We start from the raw sequence: 15,196 nt of genomic DNA, 5'->3' as shown, positions 1-15,196 counted from the left end.
ATCCTGTAACGAAGCGCGCTGCTCTCCGTTGGATCTTCTCTATCTCTTCTATCAACCCTATCTGGTACGGATTCCACACTGCTGAGCAGTATTCAAGCAGTGGGCGAACAAGCGTACTGTAACCTACTTCCTTTGTTTTCGGATTGCATTTCCTTAGGATTCTTCCAATGAATCTCAGTCTGGCATCTGCTTTTCAAACGATCAACTTTATATGATTATTCCATTTTAAATCACGCCTAATGCGTACTCCCAGATAATTTATGGAATTAACTGCTTCCAGTTGCTGACCTGCTATTTTGTAGCTAAATGATAAGGGAATCTATCTTTCTATGAATTCGCAGCACGTTACACTTGTCTACATTGAGATTCAATTGCAATTCGTTGCAGATCCTCATGCATTTCAGTACAATTTTCCATTGTTACACCACAGCATCATCTGCAAAAAGCCTCAGTGAACTTCAGATGTCATCGACAAGGTGATTTATGTATATTGTGAATAGCAACGGTCCTATGACACTCCCCTGCGGCACACCCGAAGTCACTCTTACTTCGGAAGACTTCTCTTCATTGAGAATGACATGCTGGATTCTGTTATCTAGGAACTCTTCAATCCAATCACACAATTGGTCTGGTAGTCCATATTCTCTTACTTTGTTCATTAAACGACGGTGGGGAACTGTATCGAACGCCTTGCGGAACTCAAGAAACATGGCATCTACCTGTGAACCAGTGTCTATGGCCCTCTGAGTCTCGTGGACGAATAGCGAGAGCTGGGTTTCACACGACCGTCTTTTTCGAAACCCATGCTGATTCCTACAGAGTAGATTTCTAGTCTCCAGAAAAGTCATTATACTCGAACATATTACGTGTTCCAAAATTCTACAACTGATCGACGTTAGAGATATACTAGGTCTATAGTTCTTCACATCTGTTCGACGTCCCTTCTTGAAAACGGGGATGACCTATGCCCTTTTCCAATCCTTTGGAACGCTACGCTGTTCTAGAGACCTACGGTACACCGCTGCAAGAAGGGGGGCAAGTTCCTTGCCTAATGCGACTAAATACACTGACGGAAAAAAATCACAGCACCAAGGAGGAGTTGTGCGACATAAACGAAAGTTGGTAGGTGTGTTTCTACAGCTGAAGGAAGATCACTATTCAAATTTCGCGTTAATCGCATAAGATTGGTGATAGTAGCGTTGCTATGAGGATGAAAATCACGTTTGCTTTAAATATGCGCTGTTACGGTCGTGAGCGTTAGTTACCTTTTGCGATTGGACTTTGTGAGTTGTGTTAGTCAAGAATGTCTTTGTGGCGACAAAGACGCCATTATCAACACCTCACTGAGTATGTACGAGGTCGTGTAATAGGGCTGCGATACTGCAGAAAGACTCGGCAGGGACGTAGCCACCGTACGTAATTGCTGTCAGTGGTGGTCACGAGATTGTACTGTCGCAAGAAGACCGGGCTCCAGATGGCCACATGACACTACCGAGGGGGAAGGCCATCGTGTCCAGCGCATGGCCCTGGAGCATTGTGCCGCATCTACAGCAGGGATTTGAGCAGCAGTTGACACCACAGTGACACAACGAACTGTTACAAATCGGCTACCTCAAGGATAGTTTCGAGCTAGACGCTCTGTAGCGTGTATTGCACCGACCCCAAACCACTGCCATTTTCGACTTCTGTGGTGTCAAGGCAGAGCACATTGGAGTGCCCAGTGGAGATCTGTTGTGTTTTCTGATGAATGCTGATTCTGCCTCGGTGCCAGTGATGGCCGTGTGTTGGTTAGGAGGAGGCTAGTGGAGGACCTGCAATCAACCTGTCTATGTACTAGACACACAGGACCTATATCTGGAGATATGGTCTAGGATGTGATTTCGTATGACAGCAGGAGCACTCTCGTGGTTATGTGACGCCCCTTGACTGCAAGTTTGTATGTAAATCTGGTGATTCGACCTGTTGAGCTGCCATTCATGAACAGCATTCCAGTTGGTATTTTCCAACAGGATAATTCTAGCCCACTACCGCTGTTGTAACCCAAAATGCTCTACAGAGTGTCGACATGTTGCCTCAGCCTGCTCAGTCACCAGATCTGTATTCAAATGGAGCATCAATTCAATGGACATCATCGGACGACAACACCACAGCCATCCACAAACAGCATTAATCGTCCCTATATTGACCGAGCCAGTGCAACAGGCATGGAACTTCATCCTACAATATGACATCCAGCAACTTTCAAACACAATGCTTGCACGTCTGCATGCTTGTATTCAACATTCTGGCACCTACACCTGTTATTAATGTACCTGCGTATGATATTTGCTATGGCTAATCTCACTCTTACAGTAACCTGTGATCTCGCAATGTCAATCACTTAAATATGTAACCTAGACAAATGTATTCTCGAAACTGCCTTACTCTACGTTAATTACTCCTTAATGCTGTGATTTTTTGCGTCACTTTAGTTGTAATGTCAAAAATGTAATGGGAGTAGTAGTTAGCAATAGTAGTACACTACTGTTTGTGAAAATTGGAACACCAAGAGGGAGGCATGTGATTAAAATGAAATTTATTTCACAGAACAGGTCTAAGACAATAGACAAATGATAGAATTACAGTAGTTATAATTAAAGTGCAACTATTCGCAAGGGTCCAGTTTGGGTTGTAGTTATCGTATTGCAGCGAAACTAGATATATTCTAATGCGTTAATGCGAAACCGATATGCGGTAGGAAAAATTAGTTCCAATTTTTGCCACCAGGGGTCAATTTGGCGCTTTACATGTGCAGAATACGCATAGAAATGTGTCCATATATAATGGATTAGGAACGGGACGTGGGCAGAAAAGGCCAAACAAGTGAGAAAGTCATAATGTTGATTTTGTTGTTAACCGCCTCTTACACAGTTTGTTCAATATTAGCACCGGAGACGTCGACGAGATGCTGCATCCGTAAAACAAGGTGATTAACAGTTGCTCGCAGCAGTTCTGGTGGGACATCAGCAGCGAGTTACTGGCCTTCAGATCAAGCAGAGACCAAACGTGTCCCTGGTAAATGCATTGCTTTAGATAGACTCCACAGCCAAAATTCACATGGATTCCGATCAAGTGATCTTGCAGACCATGAATTTGGAAAACAAATGGAGATAACACGTTCGTGGCAGGTTGTATTAAGCAGATATTTCACAGGGCGACCGACTTGAGGCGTTGCGTCATTATGCTTGAAAGTAGAGGTTGCCTCACAGTTCCGCTCTTCCATATCAGGAATCACATGCTGTACAAGGATGGCTCGATAACTGGCAGACTATACGGTACATGTGATAAGCCATCTGGGTGTATTTACTTCAAAGAAGAACGGACTGAGAATAAACAACGGCCGCTGTGGCCGAGCGGTTCTAGGCGCTTCAGTCCGGAACCGCGATGCTGATACGGTCGCAGGTTCGCATCCTGCCTCGGGCATGGATGTGTGTGATGTCCTTAGGTTAGTTAGGTTAAAGTAGTTCTAAGTCTAGGGGACTGATGACCTCAGATGTTACGTCCCATAGTGCTCAGAGTCATTTGAACCTTTTTTTTTTTTTTGAGAATAAACATAATTGTGAATCCACATCATACAGTCTCATAATGTGTGTGCAATGGCTCTTCGTGCACAACTCATCGTTTAATAGTATCACAAATTCGCAGTTCTGTGTTTCACTGCACCCTGTAGTGTAAAATGTGCCTCGTCCCTCCATAGAATATTGCCCAGCCTCATGTCAACAACTTCGATCCGTGCCAGAAACCGAAGGACAATTTAAAATGTTGTTTCGGTTCGTGAGGTTTCAGTTGCTGCACCATCTTGATTTTGTCGGGGTACCAGTGTAAAACAGACCGCAAAACCTTCCATACTGTTGACCATGAAACGGACGTTTCTCGTGGCACTGCTCGAGCACTAGCACTACAAAGGGCACGTGCTACATGGTCACTTACAGCAACAGCAGCCTCGCCAATAACTTCCACCGTAATACAATGCCTTCCTCTTCCAGATGCTGCACCAAGCTCATCTGTGTTTCGAATTTAATTATCATCTTCTTTAAATAATTTAATGACATCGGGCCTCTCCTCCGACCTTCATTCGGCAATACTCTGTCATTGCAGAACTGTAATTGCTGCCGTTCATATAAAAAGTTTCTCTAGCAGCGCACGGTCTTTCTTCTCGATAGCCATACTACTAATTCTGCAAGGTTCGCAGGAGAGCTTCTGTAAAGTTTGGAAGGTAGGAGACGAGGTACACGCAGAAGTCTAGCTGTAAGGACGGGGCGTGAGTCGTGCTTGGGTAGCTCAGATGGTAGAGCAGTTGCCCGCGAAAGGCAAAGGTCCCGAGTTCAGTCTCGGTCCGGCACACAGTTTTAATCTGCCAGGAAGTTTCATATCAGCGCACACTCCGCTGCAGAGTGAAAATCTCATTCTGGAGCCATACTACTCAATCGTGTTACGGCTTGCCAAATGACAGCGTGGACATCATACCGTCACACAAACAGCGTGCAGCACCAGATTTCCACCTAGTCGCCAAAATTGTAACTAATTTTCATAAATCGGTCCAGTATTAACGCATTAGCATATCTACCAAGTTTTTTTGCTATACAATAATTACAACCCACACTGGACCTCCACGAGTAGCTGCACTTTTAGTTATAACCAACTGCTACATTTACTTTGAGTATAAGAAATCAGTATAGTGTCAATCCTCAGCGTGCTGCAGTCAGACTTTCTAGACGTCATGGCAAGGAATCAAAGAATGCCTGGATGTATTTCTGGCCACACACTGTCATGCGGTTTATAGTCACGTGTACAAAGCACCGACAGTAGTTGCAAGTGGACCAGAACGAACAAGTTGCCAACCGACCGTATCCCAGACATGTTCTACGGGCAACTTATCAGCGAACGTGCAAACCAGGGAAATAGTGATATGGGTCATTCTGCGAAGGCGGCTTGCACATTCCTCGCCACATGTGTTCGGGCATTGTCCTGTTGAAATATGGCATGTGGAGATGCCTGCACGGGGGCAGTGCTTTGAGCTCTGAAACTTCCCTGATGCAGCGGTAGTTGTTCAGATTGCCCTTTGTACGCAGGAGACGGGCGACTCAGACCATCACGTTTAGCGTTTGTCGTCTATGGTACTCAATAATGCAGTCTGCCCAATTGCGTTTACCATGGCAGCTTCTAAAACGTAATCGACCATCAGCGTAGGACACATTGAAGCGGGGCTCGCCCATGAACACTACATTTTTCCAGTCAGCACACCAGTAACGCCGTTCACGTGTTCCAGGTCGTCTGTGGGATTGGTGAATTCCGTTCTATGGTAGCCGACGCAACGGCATGTGCGCCACTGGTTCAGCAGTCAATAGACCGCGTTGAACCATCCACGCAGACATATCCACGCCTGTTGCAGTACTCCAACGTCGAGGCAACACTGTGAAACGTTTCTTTTTTAGCTTAAATAAATTTAAGCCCCAAAATTAAAATAATTTATGTAAACCTACGTAAGAAACTCTGTATTTTTGTATTAATTCCGAGGATTGTCCTTAAATAGTCTTATAATGTAAAATTGTAATTAATTCTTAAATGTGAGAGTATACAGATGATACAATTAGCGAAAGAGAGCAACTGTATTTTTTAATTGGCAAATAATGCATCAGACGCAGAACAAGCGGCATCAACAATCAAATTTTATGCGATCAGTCGCGCCGGAAAGGAGTGCAGCGAAGTCTCTCGAACATTTTCCCACGCAAGAGGCTTCCATAACAGGAAGACACTGTGGAAAAATGACAGTAAAGTAGCCTTCAGTTGTCTACTTGTATATAAACATGAGCGGCGTCTCTCTCTCTCTCTCTCTCTCTCTCTCTCTCTCTCTCTCTATATATATATATATATATATATATATATATATATATATATATATATATGACATGAATAGAGAGCGGGCCTCAGGGGCATATATATATATATATATATATATATATATATATGACATGAATAGAGAGCGGGCCTCAGGGGGCATATATATATATATATATATATATATATATATATATATATATATATATGCGCTCTAGTCAATGGATCTCTCTTAATGATCGTTCTCTCGAATGATTTTGTAACAGGCAGTTGTAATTGTAAGATATTTTCAAGGTGAGTAAAGTAGTTATCTATGTAAAAAGAAATGGCTCTGAGTACTATGTGACTTAATATTTGAGGTGATCAGTCCCCTAGACTTAGAAATACGTAAACCTAACTAACCTAAGGACATCACACACACTCATGCCCGAGGCAGGATTCGAACCTGCGACCGTAGCTGCAGCGCGGTTCCGGACTCTAGCGCCTAGAACCGCTCGACCGCAGCGGCCAGCTATCTATGTAAAAGTTTCGTCAATAAATGAATAATTGTTACTGTTTAACAACGTTTAATTTCAACAACATTAACCTTGCCTGCCAACGTTTCCATGTTTCAGCTAGGAGAATTGCAAGACTGCCGATATATCGTTTGCTGGTCGCTGCCAAACATCACTGATGTTCGAATTTGTAGCAGCAACTCGTGAGACCCTGAGGTCTTTTAAGCCGATCTGTAGATGCAGTTTCCGGGCAGCACTTCTGTGCATAACGCATAATATTAATGATAGGCATGCAGCCAACAAACGATGTGCGTTGTCAGTACACTCCACGGTATCAAAGCAGGTTAGGCTATATCTTGAATTATTAATTTTGTCTCTCTTAGTGATAAGTTTATCTGCGCCGTGTGATAATTTAAACTTTACCACTTTCTTTTCTTTTTATTACTTGACTACGTCTTTTAATTAACGGCACTCCAGTTAATTTCCTATTATCATAATTTATTTTTCAATTACCACTAAAGAGCGCCACAAAAATGGGGAAAACTTTCTTTTTAAAATAACAATTCAACTGGACGAATCTGTACTGTTGGTTAGGGCCATGCATGGTTCCACACAAGCATCAATGTTGTAGCAGTGTGCCCTTTACAAGCCGTATGTCAACGAACGACAAACCGTTTCCTGGAAATCAACCATTCTGCCCTGTTCGAACTGATTGACATGCTGATATTGTCTCTTTGATGTGGACGAGACATAATTGCGATTGTTTGCACGTTCCCAGTTCCTTTGAGGTTCTGCGCCGACTGAGTCTGTCGCAATACTAACACGTATCTTAATCACTTATTATGTTTTCCACTATTCTGTACAGCCTCCGTTTTGAAGTTATTAAGATCAGGTCTTCCGGGTATTGCAATTTCGCAGACAGAGAAATTTTATTCATCCACGAATCTCTTCTACAAGGATACTGGACAGATATCCATAATGGATATTATTTAATTAATTAAAACTATATAATTCTGCGCTAGTCTCAAAGTTTTCACTCCTTACACTCACACTCACTACGTCTTGAAAGTTAAACGTCATCTTCAGGTGGAACGCACCTTTTACCATTGCTGTTCTTAGTGGAAAGCATTGTGTGAAGACCCTATGCTCTCACACGTCATATGATTTACAATTTTTAGATATTTTTTAACTCATTCTTTATTTGATTGCGTATTGAGTATCAATAGTCAGGTAGCAAGATCTGGTTAAGCTGTATCCAGCAGTAAAAAGTAATCTTTCTCCCACGATAATGTTTTTAGAATTGTCGCTGTTGTCACGATGCGCACATACTTTGTGTAGTAATTGAATCAGCAACAGTTGGTCGGCAGTGTTCTTGAGATGCACACGCTTTTAAGTGTGTGTGTGTGTGTTTGTTTTGATATAACAAGGGTAAAATAACACCCATCTCAAGATTATGTAGAGATTAATTGTTAGAATCCGCAGTTAGAGAATACTTGCTCTTGTCTGTGAAGAAATTCATTATGTGTTGTAGTATATGGGAGTTTTCGAATAGGAAGTGTAGCATGAACTGCTTGCTGGAGAAGTAGCAATTTCAGTAATAAACAATGTATACTGTGATCTGTCATTACATTAATTGTTGTCAATTAAAACCTTTATGTCACATATGTTAATGTGCTACTGAAGGGACAATATGATTGGCTGACTGGAGAAACGGGTGTGGAGAAGAGTAATGTATCGCTGTAGCTAATACCGTTGTGGCACTGTTACAATTGGATACAGTCCGCTAGGAGAAACTGCTACTGCTTTCCATTAAGAACGGTTATATAAAATATGATTTCTGTCTGGTGATGAAGTTTAATCATCAAACACATAGTGGATGGAGTAAAAACTTGGTAACTGACACAGATCTTGGACAAGCTATGGTATTAAAGATAAAAAAAATGATATTCTGCGTGTAGGTAGCGTAATTAATCGTGAAAACTGTTGTGTTGAAACAGGTAGTTCACCAGCATGACATGTAAGTTTCGCAGGTTGCTGAAGCGCCAGTCTGTAGGCGATGTCTCTTCCAGAACCTTCGAATTGGTTCTAATTTCACTCAACGGTGATTTTGGGCTGCACCGGATGTATAACTTCTAATTTTGTTAGTTTGATATAAACTCGGTGGACGGTTCATACACTTTCAGAAGATCTCTATGATCTATATTCAGACAGCTGATAAGATCGCTGGATTTTATGTGGAGTCAGACTTTTATGTTTGCTAAAATAAAGTTGATATAGTCTCATGTATACCTGGGAATACTGTTTTGTAACCTAGCGAGGTGGCGCAGTGGTTAGCACACTGGACTCGCATACGCGAAGACGACGGTTCAAACTCGGGTCCGGCCATCCTGATTAGGTTTTTCCGGGATTTCCCTAAATCGCTGCCGGCCGCTGTGGCTGAGCGGTTCTAGGCGCTTCAATCCGGAACCGCGCTGCTGCTACGGTTGCAGGTTCGAATCCTGCCTCGGGCATGGATGTGTGTGATGTCCTTAGGTTAGTTAGGTTTAAGTAGTTCTAAGTCTCGGGGTCTGATGACCTCAGATGTTAAGTCCCATAATGGTTAGAGCCATTTGAACCATTTGAACCTAAATCGCTTCAGGGAAATGCCAGGATGGTTCCTTTGAAAGGGCACGGCCCACTTCTTTCCCCGTCCTTCCCTAATCCGATGGGACCGATGTCCTCGCCGTTTGGTTCCCTCCCCCAAATCAACCAACCAATCAATCAACTGTTTTGCTTGTGTAGCCCACGCAAGATCACTACAGTCATTGGCAACAAGGTGTGCAGTACAGCAGTTGCAAATATCGTAACGTTTTCCAGTACACAATGTGATTTAAGGACAGTTTTCGACAAGTTTTCGCATCGCTTAACTTACGTTCTAATATTGTATCCTTCTTTCAGTATGGCCCTAGTCAATACAGACTTGATCACTCAAGTTCTCCAGTTATTGCAAAAAATACAGCAAACGGAAGAACTACTAATGAAGAAGATGGCAGGTGTCGTGACGCCACCAGAAGCATACAACCGACTTTCACGGATCGTCTCCATAGTGAAAGGGTTCCGGTCAACAGTGCCTCCGTTTCCTGCTTTTAATATGAAGGTGGAACTTTGGGACAGTTACATCGCACACCTGGAAGAGCATTTCAGAGCACATGGAATATAATGTGACACCCAACAATGGGCCTATTTATTAGCCTATTCCGATGCCAAATTTTATAGATCCGTTCAACAGTCGGATACAGAGATCGAACCCCACGATATATCACATGATCAACTTAAAACGAAATTAATGAAGTATTTTGATTCCCAGATATATGTAGCTGTTTCCCGACTGAATTCTTTAGTTATTACAAAAAATATGGCCAAACATACCGAGAATGGATAGTGAAGTTATAGGGTCTTTCTCGGGACTGTCGGTCCAGTGTAAATGTAATCATTTTTATGCCAACTTCTTGATAGAGAAATGACCCTTGTACATTCGTCAGACGAAGAGCTTAGGAATGATTTGGTGAAACACAAGACCCCTCATTGTCAGCTTGCCTTCCGCTCATTCGAGCGTTTGAACAGGCAATGCGACCCACAGTGGCCCAACAACACTCGTGAGGAAATTGGATAATTTCTTTTTTTTATTTCATCCGTCTCAGTTGTATTGGTATAAAGTTCAGCTTTAGTGGTTACTGGTTTCGGGCCGACACATTCATTTTCAAACCATACACCCTGCTATTGACTGTATTATTTACACAACACGGTATCAAAATGCACAACAAAGTATACAGTGGGCACCAAGTACCCTCACTGAATTTCGCCTGTGCGCTCTTTGCTGCTGACAACTAGTTTGGTTGTGTCAGACAGTCAGTCAGGTGAGTGGTTTGAAAATGGATGTGTCAGTCCGAAACCAGTAACCACTGCAGCTGTATATTATATCAATGCGACTGAGACGGACGAAAAAAAAAAAAATCCAGTTTCCTCAGTACTGAACAATCGCGGATCTATCATCCCGTGGCAGCCTCGAATAAGCTACAGCACTCATCTCAGGTGTCTTTAACCGATCAGCTGTGCAGGCAAAGGATCTGTCCTCGACGTTCAGCAAGCACAGATTCTCAGGATAGAACTACTCAACTCCATAAACGAATTCATGCAATCCAGATATTGATGGCCCCACTCATGCAAATATTGATATATCTGATTGTCTATACATGAAGTGCATAGGGGCTTAAGATGGCATTAATAAGATTTCGAAAATGGTTGTCTAAATAAAACAACTGCTCAAGAAATACGGATTTTTGTCGATTTTCCTTGTTAAAAATTTGACCAGCTGCTATTCTGTGTCCACAATGGATCAACAGAGACTATAATTCGGTGCTCGCGTTCTTTAGTCTCATCAACAGTAGTATTTCACTTTCAAGATGACTTCACAGAGGAAAATTCAGAAGACTAATTTTAGCTTATCTTGCAGAGGGCCCTGCTCGACTTACCATTTTAGATCAGATTGATGTGTTACATATCTCACTTCAGGCATCTACCACTTTCGCCAGCCATGGGCCACGAGTGAAATTTGAGCACATTTAGATGGGACTTCATCCAAAAGTTTACATTTCGAGTATATTAGTACTGAGTAGGACAATGCTTCATGCTGAAGTCAGTGGCAGCTCGTAACCACACATTCACAGTTATCTCTTAAATGGCTCATTTGCAGACCCATATTTACAGGAAAGGTACTGCTTCAGTTATCAGATACTTTCTGTAACTTGAGTTGGTGGGTGGAGGAAATTAGGGGAAAGCATGGCAAGAAGACGGGGAGGTGGGGTAAGACGTGGAAGGGCTATAAGCTACAGTTAGAGTGCTGCCATCTGTGGATACCTACGTCAACATCATCAATACACAGGTCCCAGTACGTTGACATTGCCGAACCTTAGTTTCGAGGCGGTTTCTGTGAGCTTTGCAAGGTACGTAAATTGTTATACTAATTTGCAATGTTTTACACCTTTCGAGGTCCTAAAACATATGTTTCGTGAACATCTGTCCAGACTGTATATATAGCACTGAATAGTACGTCTTATTAACAGTAAACTGCTGTGTCAGTAGTCAATGTTCACTACACAGTGTTCATGTAGGCGTAACATAACCTGACAGCATGGTAGGGGGCAAGACGGGGTGGGGCAAGGTGGGGCGCTTCCCCGTCTTGCCCCTACTATTTGTCCAACCATTACGTACTTATCGTCTCACGTGTGTACCTCGCTGCGGGTTTTGAACACGTACATTATGCGTTGAATACAATTGCAAATAGAACGGTATTCGTTATTCCACGTTTCCTAATTAATTACAAAGTATGCCTTAGGCTATATGGTGACTAAAAATACACAAAACGTGCAGAGTCAGTATTCTTGCTATGCTTTAACGACTGACTATTGGAAATATGGTATTTACTATATACTATAGGTTACCAGGCATGATCTGACTCAACAGTACGTTCCACGTGTTTTATTTCAGATGGTTCGCAAGTATCGGCGACAAACGTCTAGGTAAGATTGGTCACAGGAGTCAATGGAAGGTGTTGTAAATGCTGTTATAGAAGGTCATATGGGTTCTTTCAGGGCTGCTTGACAGTTCAAAGTGCCACACACAACGATTGAACGACATGTGGCAAATAAACGTGCTAATCCTGGCTATACAGTTGTGAAAAGGTTAGGACCAATCACTAGTGTGTTTACCCCAGAACAAGAGGCAGAACTTAAAGACTACTTAACACAGATGGAAGGACAGTATTTTGGCCTAACACTTAAAGAACTTTGTGAACTTGCTTTTCAGCTAGCTGAACGAAACAACATCAAACACTAATTTAATACTGCAGCCAAATCTGCTGGAAGAGATTGGTTAAATGGGTTTCTTGCACGAAATCCTACCTTAACAATACGAAAACCAGAGGCCACATCAATCGCACGAGCAATGGGGTTTAATCGAGTGGCTCTGAGCACTATGGGACTTAACTTCTGAGGTCATCAGCCCCCTAGAACTTAGAACTAATAAAACCTAACTAACCTAAGGACATCACACACATCCATACCCGAGGCAGGATTCGAACCTGCGACCGTAGCGGTCACGCGGTTCCAGACTGTAGCGCTTAGAACTGCTCGGCCACCTCGGCCGGCTCGGTTTTTCGATCTGTTAGAAAGGCAGTTAGACACATTCAAGTTTACGGGAGACAGTATTTTCAATTGCGAAGAGACTCGTTTAACAGTCATTCCAAAAGGTCACACAAAGGTGGTTGCTTTGAAAGGGTGCAGACAGGTGGGAGCAGTTACTCCAGCAGAAAGAGGCCAGACGGTGACTGCAGAAATCTGTGTTTCAGCGTCGGGGTGCTACGTACCACCTATGTTAATTTATCCTCGAAAACGAATGCAACAAGCGTTTGAGACTGGCCTGCCCCCTGGTGCCTGGGCAGAAGTCCAAGAAACTAGTTGGATGACGAAAGAACTATTTTTGATTTGGTTTAAGAAGTTTATTGCATTTACTGGAGCGTCAAAGGAAAGACCAATACTTCTCATATTGGACGGCCACAAAACGCACACCAAGAATTTAGAACTGATAGATGTGGCCTGCGAAAATGGGATTGTCTTGCTGTGTTTGCCACCACACTGCTCGCACCGTCTTCAACCATTGGACGTGGCATTTATGAAACCTCTCAGTAAATTTTACGAAGATGAAGTAAGATCGTGGCTTCGCACCCATCCTGGAAAAGTTGTTACGCTGCATCAGATCGAAAGTATATTCGGCAAAGCCTTCATTCATTCAGCTACAATGTCCACAGCAGTGAAGGGGTCTCGGAAAACAAGCATTTGGCCTGTAAACAGAAATGTGTTTCAAGAAAGTGATTACCTTTCCTGTTCAACTACAGACATTCATCAAGCTCACACATCTGAAGTTACAGAAACGGAAGATCAAATATCAGAGATGTTGTCAAGACGTAAAACACCTGAACAATTAACAACTGACGATCAAGCCTCTGTTTCGTCTAACTTTCAGGTTACCAGCCCTGAAATGGTGTTAGCTATTCCAAAGGTGGATAAAAAACCGAAAGGAAACCATTTAACAGGCGTGGAAAACCCATTGTTTTAACCGAACCTCCTTATAAGAGTGAACTATCTGAAGAAATTAAACGAAAAGGAGTCCCCAAATGTGCTGCAGGTAAACGAAAACTCTTCTCAAAGACGTTTAATAAACCTGCGATACCACCGAAAGGACATAATGACAACGAAAAAGTGAGGAACATTACTGACGTCTTAACCACCCCTTCATGCTCAAGGGATAATAAACTGGGGTCGAATGACAACGAGGAAGAGAGTGAAGAATGTTTATACTGCTATGACTTCTCTGAAGGAGGCTGGATACGGTGTATTAGCTGCGGACGCTGGGCACACGACACTTGTGCTGGGATAGAAAGTGATGATGACGAGGCTGACCACACTTGTGTACTATGTGAAAGTAAGAGGCCTAAATAAAACGTAATACCTGATTCTGCAATTCGCAGAACCATGTTTCGAAACCTTATCGTCACTTGATTTCGTTATTCCAGTCCTTATTTAAGCTTTAGAGATGAATTCATGCTAGTTCCCTGTCTTACCCCGCATATGGGGCAAGACGGGGAATTGGTAGTTTATTTCAATTTTGTCATATGATGACATGATGGAGACTGTGGCTGTTGTTTGAAGACAAATGTTGATGGTGTTAGGACAGCAACCAGCCACAAATTTACTTTCAGTTCCTTTATTCAAAGGATACCGTTACCGGTTTCGAATCGTTGTGATTCATCCTCAGACGGTTTACACGCTTTCTTTATGACATGTGGTCTGTTTTTTACAGATTAACTGTCCTAAAATATGAATAATACATACTTATAAACACGCCACACACAGATGGTTGCGTTACAGATTTTCGTTGCATTTGACTTACGTGAAACGTCGGTTTCGTGTGTTTGTTTTCATAACATTCGTCCAACAGATGTAAATGCATTCCCACTGCGTCCTTAATGTTGCACGTGTAAATAGTTCTCACTGAACACTTTAGATTTGTCACTGAGATGATTTCTACCACGCACCACATGTTTTGATACATACAAAGAGCTTATAAACACATGAGTATCACAGATGCTATGATATATCGTAACATTTGACGATGATGTTCTATGTTTGGGAAGGATCTTATATTCATTTACACAACTGTAATGCCATTTACATTAGTACAGTGACATTGAATTTTTGAGTTGATATTGCTAAATTAATTATAAAGTTTTTTATATATATTTGGAACTGTATAGGTAAAACAGTATGTAATTTAATTACATTTATCATCATGAGAATTATAGTAACATATAAATTTGCTACTTGATCTGCAGATAGATGTACTAATATTATTTGCTTTGGAGGCTGGAAAGTAATTTTTGGAAATTTTTCAGGAAAGGGGTATTAGCTAGCTCTGTTTGTTCGTTAAGGATATAGTCTGGTGTGCGGTTTTTGTGTGTGTGTATTTCTAATTCTTCTAATATATTCATAGTGGCTCCTTTTTCTGCTAGATGCAAAATTTTTAAGTTGTCCTCAATGTTTCCCACTGAATGGTTTTCTTCAGTAATATGGGCTGCAAATGCTGATTTGTTCAAGTTACCAAGTCTTAGAGCATCAATTTGTTGTTTGTATCTAATTTCAAAACTGCTGCCTGTCTGTCCAATGTAGAATTGTGGGCATGTATCACATTTGAGTTTGTATATTCCTGATTTACAGTAGGGACTCTTGGAG

The 15,196-nt window shown here is 42.1% G+C and overlaps 1 protein-coding gene across 4 annotated transcripts in view; it reads right to left on the bottom strand.

Moving 5' to 3' along the window:
• Positions 1–15,196, bottom strand: part of LOC126094841 (uncharacterized) — a 255,530-nt gene that overhangs the window by 24,289 nt on the left and 216,045 nt on the right. The gene's annotated exons all lie outside the window — the stretch shown is intronic.

This window comes from Schistocerca cancellata, chromosome 8 (genome assembly GCF_023864275.1).
Source record: "Schistocerca cancellata isolate TAMUIC-IGC-003103 chromosome 8, iqSchCanc2.1, whole genome shotgun sequence".
Taxonomy (NCBI): Eukaryota; Metazoa; Arthropoda; class Insecta; order Orthoptera; family Acrididae; genus Schistocerca; species Schistocerca cancellata.
Note: the sequence above shows the minus strand (reverse complement) of the source record. Positions and strands in the feature narration are given on the sequence as shown.